This window comes from Sus scrofa, chromosome 13, assembly GCF_054392235.1.
Source record: "Sus scrofa isolate SSC_HxYL_T2T_F1_AM1 chromosome 13, Sscrofa_HxYL_maternal_Yorkshire_Landrace_v2.0, whole genome shotgun sequence".
Taxonomy (NCBI): domain Eukaryota; kingdom Metazoa; phylum Chordata; class Mammalia; order Artiodactyla; family Suidae; genus Sus; species Sus scrofa.
Window position 1 is genome coordinate 71,887,168 of NC_139395.1, and position 18,641 is coordinate 71,905,808.

An 18,641-nucleotide genomic window follows, 5' to 3' on the forward strand; every position below is an offset into this window, starting at 1 on the left:
GCAGGGCTGGGGTGGAGAAGAGTAGAGTGGGGAATTACTGCTGAATGGGGGCAGAGGTTTAGTTTGGGATAATGAAAAAGTTCTGGAGATGAGTTATGGTGATGCTTGTACAAAACAATGCAAATGAACTTAATGCCACTAAACATTTAAAATGTTTAAAATGGGATTTCCCGCTGTGGCACAGTGGGTTATAAATCTGACTGCAGCAGTTTGGGTCACTGTGGAGGCATGGGTTTGATCTCCGGCCCGGCACAGTGGGTTAAATGGAAATGGGGTTGCCACAGCCATGGCTCAGATTCAATCCCTGGCCAGGGAAATTCCATATGCTGAGGGTGCAGCCATAAAAAAATGGTTAAAGTGATAAATTTTATGTTACATATATTAATCACAATAATTTTTTTAAATAGTCATGGTTTAGAAGACTGAAAAAATGCTGCTTTTAAGATATTGGCTTTAACTAAAAGAAAGTTTAGTGAGGTAAAAAAAAAAGTCAGAATTATTGATACAAATTTATGATTAACCTAAAACCCTTTTCATTTTTAAGATTATTTTACAGGGAACAATATAATATTTCACACTCTCTCGCTTTTCTTTTTCACAAGTTTTCTATGCTTTCTAGTAGTTCTTGATCTTTTGGGGAGCAGGAAAATCTTTAAAAACTACTTTTATTTATAGAACCTATTTCCAAAACCCCCACAAATACATATATATATAAACAATTTGGTACAGAGATTGACTGGATTCAAAGACATGAGGCCTGAGCTAGTGCACTTGACCTAAATGATTAAAGACTGTATCCTAGCCTCTGAGATTTGATGCAGAATTTTTTTTTTTCCCCCTAATGAATCATGTCTAAAATGAGGGCATGGGGAAAAATATATGCTTGTACTACAGAAAAGGTGGAATACATTATAAATCATTCCAAATAATTCAATAGAGCAAGTCTCTATGAGAGAAGCTGGTTACAAAGCCTTTGTCAACCTTACGAAACTTGGCCAGCACTTGGAATTTACTATAATCATTTGCCAGATGCCACCATGCTGGACAGCACTGTCATGCTGCAAACCAAATAAATTCTTACTATCCCTCAGTCTGCTTCACTGGTACTAACATAAACACCAAAGTACAGGAATGAAAAAGAAACCATTGGTCACACAAAACCATTTCATACCCGCCCCCCGCACTACAGTATGACATTTGAAACAGTGAGATGGATAATACTCCCAAACTTAAAAACCTGAGTACTGACATCATTCGGCCTTAAAACGTTTAGAAGATGTTTTTTCCTTTGTTATGGAGTTCACAGCATTCTGTTTGAATGTTAAATCTCTGTGGTATAAATTCACTTCCCTAGAAGCAGAGCTGGAGTTGAGAATTTGGGTTCAAGAGATTTGAGGAGAGTGGGGTGGTGAGAAGAGTTACGATTTGGGGTTTGAGAGAAAAGGAAGAATAGGGAATGAGAGACTAGCTTCGGCCTAATCACATGGACTGGGAAAGAAAGCTAAATGCCATGGTTAGCGTCACCTAGAGACAAAGCCATGCCTAGAGCATATTTATTGGCAGGGGAAGCACTGGGAACAAAGCTTACCAGCCAAGCAGCTGTGAATTACTATCATCCTATACTTGAAGAAGTAAAAGTGATTTGTGTGTGACACCATCTGTGCCCATAACACAGGAAAAGCTTAATAAATGCTACTGAAGTTTTTGCTGCCTTAAAAGTCTTTCTTAGATTCATTTATGAGCAAGTCAGTGTGATTCTATTGCCTGTAGCTTTATGTTACAACCCAATTTTTAAAAATGGATATAAATTCACTGCTATACAATCTTAACTGTTAGCCAAGGAGCTAGATAGCACACTCAACACATAAGATCCTGGTAATGTGTAATTCCAAACATCATACTTTTACCATAAAACTATATACCATGGAGTAGAGTGAAAAGTTTGCATTAATTTATAAAAGAAGAAAAATTTTCTGTGGGACTTGAGTTTGGGGATATGTTCTATGCAACTCTGAAGTGTGTTTTTATTCTGCTCTTCCAGTTAGGGTTACACTAAAGAATGCTTTATGTCAACCATCATTTACCAAGGGCCAAGTATATCTTAGGTACTGTGATGAGCAATTTATGCACAGATCACCTCTTATTCACTTTCTCTTCAAATCCTTTTTATCCAATGTTTTTATGCCCATTTAGAGATGAGACAACAGATGTGTGACCATCTATGATAACTTGCCACAGCTGTGCTAAAGGGCAAACCCAGAAGTCAAACCCAGGAGGAGATCAAGACAAAGGCCAACTTTAAAACCTTTACAATCTTCCATCTTCCACTCCTGCACAGTGAGGGCAGACTTACAGGTCTTTTAAAACTAAAGTCTGGAGACATAGAAACCTCATCATGGTGAGTTCCCATCGTGGCTCAGTGGAAAGAATCTCACTAGCATCGAACTGCGGGTTCAATCCTTAGCCTTCCTCAGTGGGTTAAGGATCCAGCGCTGCCAGGAGCTGTGATGTAGGTCACAGATGCAGCTCAGATCCCACATTGCTGTGGCTCTGGTGTAGGCCTGTGGCTACAGCTCCGATTTGACTCCTAGCCTGGGAACTTCTGTATGCTGCAGGTGAGGCCCTAAAAAGACCAAAAAAAAAAAATCATCATGGATTGCTCAGGTTTTATATTATTTGGTAACTAGCAGAATTGTGATGAGGTGAATAATTTGAGCTCCAGAGTCACTAATGAGTTCAAATTCCATGTCTCTCCACTTATTAAAAATAAACTACAGGAATTTATTTAACTTTTGCTGGTCTCAATTTTCTCCTGTGTAGCATGTAGATAGTAGAAACCCTTCTTGGGTCATTGAGAGGAATTTTTTACTTATTTATAAATAGATCTAATAGCATGTGACATGGACAGTAATCTGCAAATCTAAGCTACTATTAGTTTTACACTTTGGCTCTCATTTCTCAACTAAAATTTGGGTATCTTCCAAAATGGATATTTCTAACATCTGTGTAAAAACGATAGCTTACTCTTCATGAATTTTAGGGGTCACTACCACTATCAATTCACTACATGCATGAAAAAGAAAATGCCATACATAATTCAAGACCTTCTTTTTATTCTATCACTTGCTATGAAGACTGGATAAGATATTTGACTTCTACATCCAAACATGGTTCTGATTTTCAGACAGAGGGGTCATTCAAGTAACATATAAGTTGAAGCTAGTTTTGTAAAAGTTTGCTTTGGATGACTGTCTTCCTTAATCTAAAGGGAAATCAAGATTTCTTTCCTTTTCGTAAGGGACAAGAATATACTTTAGAAATTGGTACGACAGCAGCAATGTCATGGACAGTGTTTGTTGAAAACAAGTCTGCAGTGTAATGGTTTTAGGAAGTGGGTCCTTGGTGTTGGGGTGGGAGGTAGGTTGTGAGGGTAGAGCCCTCGTGGATGGGATTTGTGTCCTTATAAATGAGAGATCATAAATTTTAGAGATTAATCCCTTGTCAGTCGATTCATTTGCAAATATGTTCTCCCATTCTGTGGATTGTCTTTCCGTTTTGTTTAGGGTTTCCTTTGCTGTGCAGAAACTTTTCAGTTTAATTAAGTCCCATTTGTTTATTTTTGTTTTTATTGTCATTACTCTAAGAGGTGGATCTGAGAAGATGTTGCTGTCGTTTATGTCAGAGAGTGTTTGGCCTATGTTTTCCTCTAAGAGTTTTGTAGTATCTGGTCTTATATCTAGGTCTTTAATCCATTTTAGTTTATTTTTGTGTATGGTGTTAGGGAGTGTTCTAATTTCATTCTTTTTCATGTGACTGTCCAATTTTCCCAGCACCCGTTACTGATGGAGCTGTCTTTTCTCCATTGTATATCCTTGTCTCCTCTGTCATAGATTAGTTAGCTGTAGGTGCGTGGGTTTAATTCTGGGCCTCCCATCCTGTTCCACTGATCTATATGTCTGTCTTTGTGCCAGTACCTTATGGTTTTGATGACTGTTGCTTTATAGTATAGTCTGAAGCCAGGGAGCCTGATTCCTTCAGCTCCATTTTTGCTTTTTCAGGATGTCTTTGGCTATTCTGGGTCTTTTGTGCTTCCAAACAAAATTTAAAGTATTTGGTTCAAGTTCTGTGGAAAATGACCTTGGTAATTTGATAGGGATTGTATTGAATTTGTAGATTGCCTTAGGTAGTATAGTCATTTTGATAATATTGACTCTTCCAATCCAAGAGCATGGTATGTCTTTCCATCTGTTTGTGTCATCTTTGATTTCTTTCATCAGCGTCTTATAGTTTTCAGAGCAAGGTCTTTTGTCTCTTTAGGTAGGTTTATTCCTAAGTATTTTATTCTCTTGGATGTGATGATAAATAGGATTGCTTCCCTAATTTCTCTTCCTGATCTTTCATTGTTAGTATATAGAAGTGAAGTCTATTTATGTGTATTAATTTTGTATCCTGTGACTTTGCCAAATTCATGGATGAGCTCTAACAGTTCTCTGGTAGAATCTTTAGGATTCTCTAGGTATACTATCATGTCATCTGCATACCTCCAAAGTTTATAAACACCTCCTACAGCTCAGTACCAAAAAAACAGCCCCATCAAAAAACGGGCAGAAGATCTAAAAGACAATTCTCCAAAGAAGATATACAGATGGCCAAAAAACACATGAAAAGTTGTTCAACATCACTCATTATTAGAGAAATACACATCAAACCACTATGAGGTACCACCTTACACCATCCAGCATGGCCATCATCAAAAAGTCTACAAACAATAAGTGCTGGAGAAGGTGTGGAGAAAAAGGAACCCTAGTACACTGTTGGTGGGAATGTAAATTGGTGCAACCACTGTGGAAGACAGCATGGAGATTCCTCAGAAAACTACACATAGAACTACCATTTGATCCAGCAATCCCACTCCTGGGCATCTATCCAGAGAAAACCATAACTCGAAAAGACACATATACGCCAATGGTCATTGCAGCACTATATACAACAGCCAAGACATGGAAATGACCTAAATGTCCACTGACAGAGGAGTGGATCAAGAAGATGTGGTACATATACACAATGGAATAATACCCAGCCATTAAAAGGAAGGAAATAATGGCATTTGTAGCAACATGATGGACCTAGAAATTATCATGCTAAATGAAGTCAGCCATACAATGAGACACCAACATCAAATGCTATCACTTACATGTGGAATCTAAAAAAAAGGACAGACTGAACTTATTTGCAGAACAGTTACTGACTCACAGACTTTGAAAAACTTATGGTTTCCAAATGAGACAGGTTGGGGGGTGGGGAGATGCATTGAGGGTTTGGGATGGAAATGCTGTAAAATTTGTTGTATACCTATAAATGCAATAAAATTCATGAAGTAATAAAAATAAATAAAAAAATGATATCAAAAACAAATAAATAAGTGAGAGCTCAGAGAACATTGCCAATGAGAAGTGAGGAAATGCCATTTACCAAGCAGGAAGTGGCTTCTCACCAGAAAATGAATTTGTTGATGCCTTTATGTTGGACTTGCAGCCTCTAGAACTTTGAGGAATCAGTTTCTGTTGTTTATAATCTACCCAGTTTTTAGCATTTTTTAAGGAAAATAGAGAAGGTTATTGTGTATATTTGAGAAGAAAAATGAGGATGACACTAAAAAACATACTTATGAAGTATTCTCCTCCCCTTTAAGAAACAAAACAATTAAATTTCAGCTCCATTTGATTTCTTAGACAATTATTTTGAACAAAAGGAAAAAAAACTGTGTTCTTCACCCTCATTCTCTTGACTGCATAGTAAATTAACAGCAAATTAATGATGAATATGGAATTTAATCAAAAGGAAAACCATAGTTTTCACACACATATTTCTAAGTGAATTAATGATTTCCTTTATTACAGTAAATGTGTCAAGACAGTAAAATGTGAGGAATAATTAAAAATGTAAGATTAAATGCAGTTGAAACTTTGCCCAACCTTATTAGCGCAACACTGAGCTTAAGCAAAAACGTGGGATAGAAATAGAAGTTATAAGAAAGTGCTACAGCCAGAAATTTTCAAATAAGGATCTGAGAAAAAAATGAACTAAATGATAAGAATTTTAAAAGAGAAGTCAAGGGAAGGGGCATAAACAATTCAATTTTAAACATGGCCAAGGACAGGAAATGCACATAAAGAACGAGTATAACAGAAAAATAATCTTGGTAATAACTCCAAGGGTAGCTTTGAAGTAGAGGATTCAATAGCCTAGTATTTAGCCCTTAGCATATTTCAATAAAGGAAGACTTGCATGAAAATTTTTGCATGGAAGGAAGAATGTTTCTTAAGGAAGAGAAGCCAGTCCAAATTTTGACTCAGTGGATTGGTTATATTAGCCAAACAGGATCATTTTGGAAAACTCCACCTCCTGTCCAAAATGGAAAAGGAGAGGAGGGCCTTTCAGGGAGCATATGATTCAAAAATCCTGTGTAAAATAATGTACTTACATTCACTTAAAAATATATATTTAATCTCAAGCTGAGCAAAGCACACTGCTAGTTCTGGAAAACATAAATGTAGAAAACACACAGGCTTCTCTCTGGTGAAGTTAACTCCCTAGGACAGGTGTGAAGGGACCCAGGGAGGGAGGAAGCATCTCTCCCCAGAAGTGAGAAAAGTCTTCAGAGGTTAGGGTATTGGATAACAAGGCAAGGGTTAAGTGAAGGGGTTTCCAGCAGAGAGGTCAGCATAGGCAAAGGCAAAGAGTCATGCTCTAGGTGGGATCTACAAACTGAGTACATATTCCTGATTAGCCAGAAACATAAGGAAAAACTGGGAAAGTGGATGAAGATAGAATAGGCCAGGAATATAGGAAACAATCAGATAATGAAGGGCATTGATGTCATATCAAGGAATTTGTACTTAAAACTGCACCTGTTTTAATCTATTGAAGAAGTTTGCAGAAAATAATGGAATATGCTCAGACTTGTGGTTTTAAAAAAAGTTGCCTGTGGCAATGATGGGGAGGGAGGGGCCGTATAGTAACAGTCAAAGTCTCATGCTTCAGAGTTAGACAGAACTGGATCTAAACCACAGCCTTAATTTAAGACTAAACCCTAGGCAACTTTTAGTTTGGTCATACCAGATAATACTATCTGTGTCCACGGGCTCTGGCTGTAAGGTACACATGCTGTAGTGCAGTCTTAGCATTGGGCTTGGTGCATAATGTATGTGAACTAAAAGAAGCTACTGTTATGATGGTTTGAAGAGGGATGAAACAAGAGCATGAAGAAAGCTAGAAGTCTACTGAAATAACCCAAGGGGGCAGGGGCGAGGGCACCCTGAGCTAAGAAGGTAGCCCTGGGACTGAGAGGTCAAGGAGGCATTCAGCAAACTTTAAGTAGAACCAAGGACCTGCTGAGTAATATGAGGTAGAAAAGGATAGAAGATGAAACTGAGATTTCTGGGGTCGGAAGATGAAGGAAGAAGGTGTGTGGCTCTCTTAACCACTGAGACAAGAAGCGATTGGAATCAGAAAGGATAATGGGAGATAAATTAGAATTTTCAACTCATTATTTAACCGTAAATGTGAACTCTACCTAAGGGAAAGGAGACATGTATTTCTGAGACATCCTTTCTACATTCTACATTCTTCCCCAGAAATGCAGAGAAGAAAAATGGGAGATGGGAAAACCACGTACAGAGATAATGAATGTACATTTTAAAATACAGTGAATTGATGCTTGAAGGATTATGTTGACTAAAAATGATTTATAAAGATATTCGAGGTCTTATTTACTTTTAAATACACTATTAATAATGCAATATTTTCTACATGCTTGATTTCACTGATATTTTTTGACTACTTTAAGATTCCAGGAAACACAAAACACAGTTATGGGTAATTATGATTCTTCAATTTACTTATCTCTGTACACAAATGACAGTTCTTTCAAGCATCTATAAACAACCCAATCTCAAGTACAAGGGGGTTTAAATGTAATATATTTAATTTGCTAAAATTTTACAACATTTCCCAAGAAAGTAACAGTTTTAGCATTTTACTAGGTGATTTATTCTTCTTCCATTACACTTTAGAATCAGCTCTATGCAATTTAATCTTTCAAAGAATCCTTCTGCTGATAAACTACAGAGAGTACATGCGGCTGATTTGACCCAAACCTTTCAGTTAATAAATATGAGAGGGAGCCATATAAAAGGAAATGCAATCAGGATTTTCACATAAGGTTTTTCCTGAAGGCTAAAAAAAATAGTAGTGTTTGACTTACTTTTATACCTGGGAGCAGAAGATGTCCTTGCAAAAATATCTTCTCCACAGAGCTCAAGTTGGACAGACAGTTCCGAAAGATAAGCAAAGCGTGAAAGATATGAGCAACATCAGAAAAAATGAAAAATAAAAGCATTTCCCAAAGCATTTAAAATGACAGCATCAAAAAAGTCTGTTTAAACTTAGCAAACATAAGGTAGGTGACTTTTTAAAAATGGAAAGATGGACTTCAGGATACTTACTACCGAGAAGGTACAGACACCTCTTTAAAATTTTATTTAAATAGTTAATTCTTTACTGGAAATTTACCTCTTTAATTAGTGTGAATCTATGCTTAAGATGACTCTCCAGGACCTATTAAGCAAATGTGTTCTTACTTACTGTGTGCATTATTTGCTCTGTGTAGCCAAGAGTCAAATAAGCTTTTTTGTGTAAGTAGCTGTTTTTGTGCATGTCATGTTTTTGTAAGAAATATGATGTGGGATTCACGTTATTACTAATTTTATCAATTACCTCTTCTTTATACCCCAGGAATTCTGCTACTGAACACCCAGAATGTTCAGGGTTTTTTTTAAATTAAAAAAAAATTTTTTTTGTTTTGCTTTTTTTAGAGCTGCACTTTCAGCATATGGAAGCTTCCTGGCTAGGGGGTCCAATCGGAGCTCCAGCTGCTGGCCTATGCCACAGCCACAGCAACGCCAGATCTAAGCTGAGTCTGCAACCTACACCACAGTTCATGATAACATCAGCTCCTTAACCCACTAAACGAGGTGAGGGATTGAACCCGCATCCTCATGGATTGTAGTCAGGCTCATTACCCTTGAGCCACAACAGGAACTTCCTAAAAGATTCAGTTTTAGTTAAAGAAAAAAAAAAATAGCAGCATAAAGGCACCAAACTTCATTGTCCTGGTAACTCAGGTACTGGAATAAAAGATAAATTTTATTAAACAGCATCCTATTTACTTTTCATTACATTCTGTTTGGGAGGGAATTTCTGCAAGGGACCAAGCAACCAAAGCTAAAGCATGTAATGAAAGCAACTTTCTGGATAATTGAAACCAATGACCCTGCTGATCTTCAAATTCCTAGACACATTTCAGAGAAAAGTATTTTAGAGAGCTTTATCTCAATTCTCACTGCCCTATAGTATATGTACCACTAATGAAGACAGATAAGGATGTAGTATCATCTGCTATGCCAGACAGTTTAAGAGAAACTTGTTTGAAAGTCTATGAAGTAGAACTCTACTTCTAAATTCTATAAATCTGGAGAAGTAGAGAGACTAGGGGAGAAATTCAGTAAACTATGACTTTCTTGTATGAGTCTATATGGCTTCTATACTGACAAATTTTCTCATAACTAACTGCCTGCCTTGGATAGGTTTTCAAGCCTCCTGCATGAGAGCTAGATGTTTCTTTACTAAAGCTAAGCAATTAAAATATTTGACAAATTTTATACAGGACATAAAAATATGATTTTAATTATTTATTATGAAAAAATAATGTGTGTCCCTACTACTGGACTGAAAAAATTAAGGACAATCAATACACAGAAGAAAAAGAAATGAAAAATTGCCAATTAGAATAAACATCTTGGTATTTTTTAAGCATATGTACCTATAAAGATAGAAATGTAGGTAGAGTTTTTGAAAGCTTAATCTTGCCCTCTCTGAAATGTATATTTAAGACTGTTGGCCATTAACTACCCTGATATTAGACATAATTGACTGAAAAGCAAAAAGTAATTAATATAAGTAGAAACCCAGGCTGCTGGAGACAGAAGACAAAATGGAATAAAATGTCAATCATGCTTCCTTGGATGTGAAGTGAAGGATACGTATTAATACAATCCAGGAAGGTTTAGCCTGGTGACTTGAACTAAAGAAGAACAGGGGTTTGTGGGAAGCTGGAATAGTAGAGTTTTCTTACTGAAAATCCTCAAAACCTAGTTTAACTAGTTCCATTATTGTATATTGTGGAAAAAAAATAGAACATAGGAGTGTGGTCTAAAATGCCTTAGGAGTACCTCTAAACTTTTGTTTGCCTTCAGCCAACAAAATTATCCTGGTAGAAAGTAGACAAGTGTGAAGTTTTTCAAGACCAGCCTTTGACATAACATCATGTGGCATGGAGAAGAGCATCACTGGTGAACTGTTCAGAGTTAATATCTCTGCTTTTGGCAGAAGGTCAGAAAAGTGCTACTATATGTTTCCATAGCAGGACAGATGGGGTATGCTGATGATTAATTGAAAAAAAAAATGAAAGGGAATTGAATACATATATACTCCCTGCATTAGTGGAACAGATTAAAGTGGTTTTGTATATTTAAATTTCACCAAGATAGAAGCACCCTGACTATGCTATTTACTAATATATATTTCCACTTAATAATATCATCAGCATTTCCCATGTTTCTTTTCACACATACACATTTTTAATGAAAAAGAACTTATTTTTAGTCTAGGTTTCTTTTTCCTCTAAACTTTATTCAGCACTGCCATCCATAAAAAAGAATGAAATATCTGCCACTCCAGCAACATAGATGAACCCAGAGAACATCATACTAAGTGAGGTAAGTCAGACAGAAAAAGACAAACATTATATAATATCACTTATATGTGGAATCTAAAAACTGATATAAATGAATATATATACAAAGCAGAAACAGACTCACAGACATAGAGAATAAATGTATGTTTACTAAAGGTGAAAATGTGGTAATAAATTAAGAATATAGGATTAACAGATTCAAAGTTATATATATATATATAACATATAGTTATAATATAATTTATATAGTTATATACATGTATACGTGTGTATACACACATACACACCAAGAACCTGAATAGCTAAAGAAATCTTGAAAAAGGAAAACGAAACTGGAAGAATAATGTTCCCTGACTTCAAATTATACTACAAAGTTATAGTCATTAAAACAGTATGATACAGGCAGAAAAACAGAAATATAGATTAATGGAATAGGATACAAACCCCAGAAATAAAGCTACACACCTATGGTTAACTAATCAATGACAAATGAGGTATAATATACAACAGTGAAAAAGTCTCTTCAATAACTGGTGCTGGGAGAACTGAGAGCTACATGTAAAACAATGAAATTAGAACATTCTATTACACCATACACAAAAATAAATTAAAAATGGATTAAAGACCGAAATATAAGGTTGGATACTATAAAACTCTTAGAGGAAAATATAGGCAGAACACTCCTGAACGTTAAGTCACAGAAATATCTTTCTTTTTTTACATCTTTATGGATACACCTCCTAGAGTAATGAAGGTAAAAATTAAAAAACAGGGGCCTAATTAAACTTAAAAACTTTTGCACATAGAATGAAACAATTAAAAAAAGAAGACTACCTTTTAGAATGGGAGAAAATCTCTGCAAACAAAGTGACTGCCAAGGGATGAATCTTCAAAACACATAAACATCTCATGCAGCTCTCTATCAAAAAAACAAACAACCCAATCAAAAAAATGGACAGAAAATCTAAATAGACTCCAAAGAAGACATATGGACAAAAATCACATGAAAATATGTTCACCATCACTGATTATTAGAGAAATGCAAACCAAAACTACAATGAGGTGTCACCACACACTAGTCAGAATGGCCATAATTAAAAATTCTACATACAATAAATGCTGAAGAAGGTGTAGAGCAAAAGGAACCCTCTTACATTATTGATGGGATTGAAAATTGGTACAACCATTGTGGAGAACACTATGGAGGTTCTTTAAAAAGCTAAACTAGAACTACCATATGGGCTAGCAGTCTGACTCCTGGGCATATATCTTGGCAAAACCCTAATTTGAAAAGATACATCCTTATTGCAACAGTATTTGCAACAGCCAAGACATGAAACACAAGAATGGATAAAAAAGATGGAGTGCATTTGGAATATTACTCAGCCATGAAAAAGAATGAAATAATGTCATTTGAAGCCACATGGATGGACCTAGATATTATCATACTAAGTGAAATAAGTCAGACAGAATAGACAAATATCTTATAATATCACTTATATTATCACTTATATGTGGAATCTCATATAAATGATACAAAAGAATTTCTTTACAAAAGAAAAATGAACTCAGATTTGGAAATTAAACTTAAAATTACCATATAGAAAATGTGGAGTGGGGTACAAATTAAGAGTTTGGGTTAACAGTTATACTCTACTATGTATAAAATATATAACTAACAAGGACCACTATATAGCCTAGGGAAATCTACTTAATATTTTATAATAACTTATATGGGAAAAGAATTTGAGAAAAAATGGATATATACATTCATACACACAGACACACATACACAAATATAACTGATTCACTTTACTGTAACCTGAAACTAACACAACATTGTAAGTCAACTATACTCCAATAAAATTAAAATCAAAATTACAGAGTATCATCCACAAATGGATTTGTAAGATTTACTCAATGAAAAATGATCTTTTAAAAAAAAATCTTGATTTCATTGACATACCTATTTTTTTCAGTATCACATTTAATGTGTATGAAATGATCATTCAAATGTATGTCTGTGTATATGAAATTTGAATATTATTTGGTCTACTTTTTCTTGATTCTATGCTGCTCCCTAAAGTGCTAAAAATATTATAAATATACTTGCTAAAAAAATGCTATACATGAAATAGCATAGAAGGATAACAAAGAAATACTGTATATCACAAGAGACCATTCAATTTCCTGTACTAATTTATAATGGAAAATAATCTGAAAAAAGCACGTATAAAACTGAATCTTTTTGTTGTACACCTGAAACGAATACAATGTTGTAAATCAACTATATTTCAATAAAAAAATAAGGAAACAGATCAAACAAATAAATATTACACTTCCATATCATTCAGGCTTTATGGAAAATAATTTCCATTAACTGGACAGGTCATTCTCTTGTCAGTTTCAGATAAATAAAGACCAGTGATTGTTCTCTGTACCTATTGTATGATCTATTTTGTCTCGTTGGATTCATGAATTTTGCAGTGTTGGCTAATCTATGGTTAGCTTAATTAAAATCAATGGAGTTAAAATCCTTTGCTTTCTCCCTCTCTCTTTCTCCCGCTCTGTCTAAAGGATCCTGTTTTCCAGAACACCGTAGGAAATAAACTGGCATGTGGGGTTTTCTGTAACTGTGTTAAGAGTCACACACACACTTAACTGTATATATTTTGTTCTAAACAAAATATATTTTGTTCTAAACAAAATTGCATACTTTTACATTTTCCATCAAACTCCAGGTTTTTTTTCCATCAGAGGGGGGATGCTCAACCACAGATTCTGCACATAGAAATAATCCAAATTACTGGTAACTATTCCTAACGAAAGGCTTAAAAGATGAATAAGTGCCAAAGCTGTCACCTTTCCCCAAGTTGACTTACAGCAGTCAATCCAATTCAAGGTAGCTGGCGAAGATGCTGTTACTATTATTGTTTTCTGGATTTAAACTGGAAAAGTGGGAACTGGAACCAAAGAAAAGAATTTCCAATTAATGAAGTGTTAAATTAATATCAGACTTTCTAAGGGACCAATGATATTTCTTTACTTGCCCTGTCATCAACTGATTTTCTCCACAAACAGAACAAAGACCAAACTGGCAAAATTAGCAGCTCAGATGTATGCTGCCCTTCCAGGCTGGAAGACTTGCCTGAGATAATGTCGTGAACACTTTTCCATTTCCTACAGGACAACTGTATGCTTGCATTGTGCCAGACTATATGAATGAAACACAGATACTTTAAAACAGTAATTGATAATTCTGATTTTGCTACATTCCAGGGAAAATCCCAGTTCTCTTGAAGGTTATAACATTAATACATATAATTTGAACATATACATATTTAGGTTATGCATATATATTTAAAAATGTATACTTCAATAAAACAAGCATGTACCTAGAGTATTTGTAGTAAAGGGGAAATTTCAATATGTTAATGATGTAATGTGATGTAAATTTTATCAGTTTTTATCCATTTTGACCAACACATGTACCGGTTTATCTTCATCTTCCCAGAGAAAAAGCAATATATATTTCTACATATCACAGAATATATGGATCAAGTTTACCCAGAAGTATATCAGATATCCTACCAATATGTTTTGCTAACCTAGTTCTAAATATTAATTTAAAATAGTTCTACATATTTCTAACAACATCCTATTTCAGAACCATCAGGAATTGTTTAATTCTCAAATTATATATATATATATATATATATATGAAGTTAAATATAAAATACAAAGCTGCCATTTGGAAGCCACAACTCCTTTATCATCATTAATTGAATAATTAAAACATGGTGAGGTCAAAGGTCAAATGTTATAACAAAAGTAACTTTGCTACCTGTGTAGTATAGTACTTGAAGTTCCAAATTTTGAATAATACTGGATATTGTGCTTTTTTTCTCCTTAACAAAGATATGTTGTTACCAGCAATATCTGCTGTACAAAAAATTAAAAATATTCAAATAGGGAGTTTCCATTGTGGCAGAGCAGAAACGAATCTGACTAGTATCCATGAGGATACTGGTTCAATCCCTGGCCTGACTCAATGGCTTAAGGATCTGGTGTTGCAGTGAGCTGTGGTGTGGGTTGCAGATCTGGCATTGCTGTGGCTGTGGTGTAGGGCAGTGGCTATAGCTCCAATTCGATACCTAGTCTGGGAATTTTCATATGCTGCAGGTGTGGCTCGAAAAAAAAAAAAAAAAACCCAACCTGAAATAAATCTTGTTGCAAGTAGTATGTAGAGTAAAAATTTCTAAATCGGTCCTCAAAATGTTTTATTTATCCAAGTTGAATAACTCATAGAGAGGACTCAATGAAATAAATAGATATAGTGAAACAGTAGCCTGATGACGAAGGACTAAACAATTAGGAGAGTGGTAACTGTGGATACTTTTCCAACACTGTGTTATCCTCTAGTGGTGTTTCCACTATTATTTATCAATAATATTGTTAGTATAATTTTGAGTCCTTCCATTCTTGCCAATAATCCTAATAGTGGAAATTTTTGCTCTTTAACCTAAAAATATGAACAACTGCTGAAGACCGTTTTGTCATTCAAGGATTAAATTCATTTGATTGTCTTTACTGAATAGTTTACCAGGCTGCTTGAATAACTCAAAAAACAAATGTCAAGTACTTGCTGTGACAGCCTATTCAATTTCTGATAACATTTAGTTGTCAGGAAAATAACCTTACACTGACTTGAAACATTTATCCTTAGATCTCTCTTCCATGGTAAATAGGACCACAAAGAAATACTATAAATCTACTTCACAGGTACTTGAGATATTTGATGCTGATTATCTTCTCTTCCCCTCTTCCCACACGTAGTTCTTTATTTTCTATACTAAACATAAACATTTTACTGAAGAGGTGAAAGACCTATATTCTCACAACTGTAATACACTGACCAAGAAAATATACATAAGTGGAATGATGAACCATGTTCATAGATTAGAAAAAATTATGTTAAAATAGACATACTATTCAAAGCAATCTACAGACCTGATGCAATCACTGTCAAAATATCAATGATATTTTTCACAGAAGTAGAACAAATAATCCTAAAATTTAACAAAAGACAGCTGTTTAAAGCAATCTTAAAAAAAGAATAAAGTTGAAAGTATTCACATTCTCTGACTTCAGATGACACTAAAAAGGTACATTCATCAAAATAGTCTGGGGAGTTCCTATTGTGGCTCAGCAGTAATGAACCCTACTAGTATCCCTGAGGACACTGGTTCTATCCCTGGCCCTTTACAGTGGGTTAAGGATCCAACATTGCCTTGAGTTGTGGTGTAGATTGCAGGTGCAGCTTGGATCCAGCATTGCTGTGGCTGTGGCATAGGCTGGCAGCTGCAGCTCTGACTGGACCCCAGGCCTGGGAACTACATATGCCGCAGGTTTGGCCCTAAAAAGACAAAAAACAAAAACAAACACACAAACAACAACAGTATGGTACTGGCATAAAAACAAAGACAGTGGAAAAGAACAGATCAGTAGAACAGAACAGAGAACCCAGAAATGAACTCACAATTATATCGTCAATTTATCTATAACAAAGGAAGCAAAGATATACAAGGAGGAAGACACAGTTTCTTCAACACACTATTTTGGGGAAACTGGACTGCTACATGTAAAAGAATGAAATTAATTTTTTTTCCACATCAGATAATACAAACAATAAACTCAAATGGTTTAAAACCTAAACATAAGACCTCAAACCATAAAACTCCTAGAAGAGATCATAGGCAGTATGCTCTTTGATGTTGGTCTTAGCAATATTTTTTGGATCTATCTCCTCAGGCAAAGGAAACAATATAAAAAACAAATAAAGGAGACCTAATAAAACTTAAATGGTTTTTCATAGTGAAGGAAAGTATAAATAGAAGGAAAAGACAACCTACTGAATGGAGATATATTTGCAAACAATATATCTGATTAAGGGCTAATGTCCAAAATATATTAAAAACTCCTACAACTAAATATTAAAAAACAAGCAACCTGGTTAAAAAATTGGGCAGAAGAACTGAATAGGCATTTTTCCAAAGAAGATATATAGATGGCCAACAAGCATATGGAAAGATGCTCAACATCACTAATCATCATGGAAACTCAAATCATATAATGGTAAGATATCACCTCGCACCAGTTAGAATGGCTATCATCAAAAGGTCACGAAATAACAAGTATTGGAAAGGATACAGACAAAAGGGAACACTGGTATACTGTTGGTGGGGATGTAAATTGGTGCAGCCACTAGGGAAAACAATTTGGAAGTTCCTCAAAAAAATAGAACACCATACCATCTAGAAATTCCACTCCTGGGTATTTATCTAAAGAAAACAAAAACGCTAACAGATATATGTGGTCTAATATTAACAGCAGAATTATTTACACTGGCAAAGATAGGGAAGGAACCCAAGTGTCCATGGACAGATGAATGCGTAAAAAAGATGTGATACATATACACACACACATATAAACACACACACAGTGGAATGTTACTTGGCCATAAAAAATGAAATTTTGCCATTTATGACAACACAGATAAATCTGGAGGGTATAATACTTAGATAAAGAAGTCAGTGAGAGAAAGATATTGCATATTCTTGCTTATATGTGGAAATTAAAATATCAAACATATGTACGAATAAAACAAAACAGAGAGAGACTCACAGATACAGAGAATAAACTAGCAGTTATTACATGGAAGAGGGACCAGGAAAAGGGCAAAATAGGTGAAGGTGATTAAGAGGTATAAACTACTATGTATAAAATAACTAGATTACAAAGAGCTAATGTACAACCCAGGGAATATAATCAGTATTTTATAACAATTTTGTTTAAAGTATAATATGTAAAAAAATCAAATTACTATGTTGTGCACCTGCAACTGATGTAAATCAACTATACTTCAATAAACAAACATAACCATTTCTTTCAACAAAACTTAATGCAACATAATTTTAGTGACTTCCATATTTTGGCCAGTCAGTTGTTATAGGTATCTATAAAAGTGAGATTCTTACATTTGAACATACTATCTGGCCAACAGGGATCAGAACAACTAGTAATTAAATACAGGCAACAGATAATGAATTCACTTTATAAAATGTGTGCATTTAGGCAAATTTGTGTGGACAAAACTAAAACTAGACTGTAAGATTTATGAATTTCATGGTCATACAAACTAAAACTTGATCATAAGCTTCTTTTGAGAGTAAGGCTTCATTTTGGTTCACAGAGTTTACTGAATATTCATATAAGCAGGTAAAGGAAAACACAGACCCTTCCCTCCAAGAATAAATAACACAATGGGAGAATTAAATGTTTAGCAACTGATTATTATGGAGTATAAGATATAACAAGGAGAGTGAAAGCAGGATTCTTGTTACTTGAACTGAGGATGTAAGGAATGAGGAAGAGTGCACACCATGTACAAAAAAGAAAGATGATATTACACATGAATGGAAGAGGACCAGCAAAGGCAAGGAGGTATGAGTAAGCAACACATGCTTGAGGAGCTCCTCACAGGGATTTATTTATAATGGACATTTCAAGTGAGTGGTGAAAAGGCTACGTTATTCAATAGCTACTCAGTAGTGTTGAAACAGTTGACTATGTTTTTCAAAAAGTCGTCTCCAATTCATACCACCACTTAGACAACACTTCCAAAATGGAACACACATACAGGCACATATATGCATCTTCATTTGACCCCTGAACAACTCATGTGCGAATTGTGTGGGTCCACTTAGGCATAGATTTTTTTCAATAAATATTATGGTTCTATGTAACCCCTGGTTGGTTGAATCCA

General features: G+C 35.0%; 1 long non-coding RNA gene across 2 annotated transcripts in view; it reads right to left on the reverse strand.

Annotated features, from left to right (window-relative positions):
* Positions 1-3,608: 3,608 nt before the first annotated feature.
* LOC146397403 (uncharacterized) overlaps positions 3,609-18,641 on the reverse strand; it is a 336,760-nt gene continuing 321,727 nt past the window's right edge. The window contains exons 4-5 of one of the 2 annotated variants that reach the window (XR_014823565.1): positions 13,699-13,779; positions 3,609-11,735 (exon numbers count right to left, since the gene is read on the reverse strand). This is a non-coding gene — a long non-coding RNA (uncharacterized LOC146397403). The remainder of the gene's footprint in view (positions 11,736-13,698; positions 13,780-18,641) is intronic. The other variant, XR_014823566.1, reaches the window with a different exon arrangement.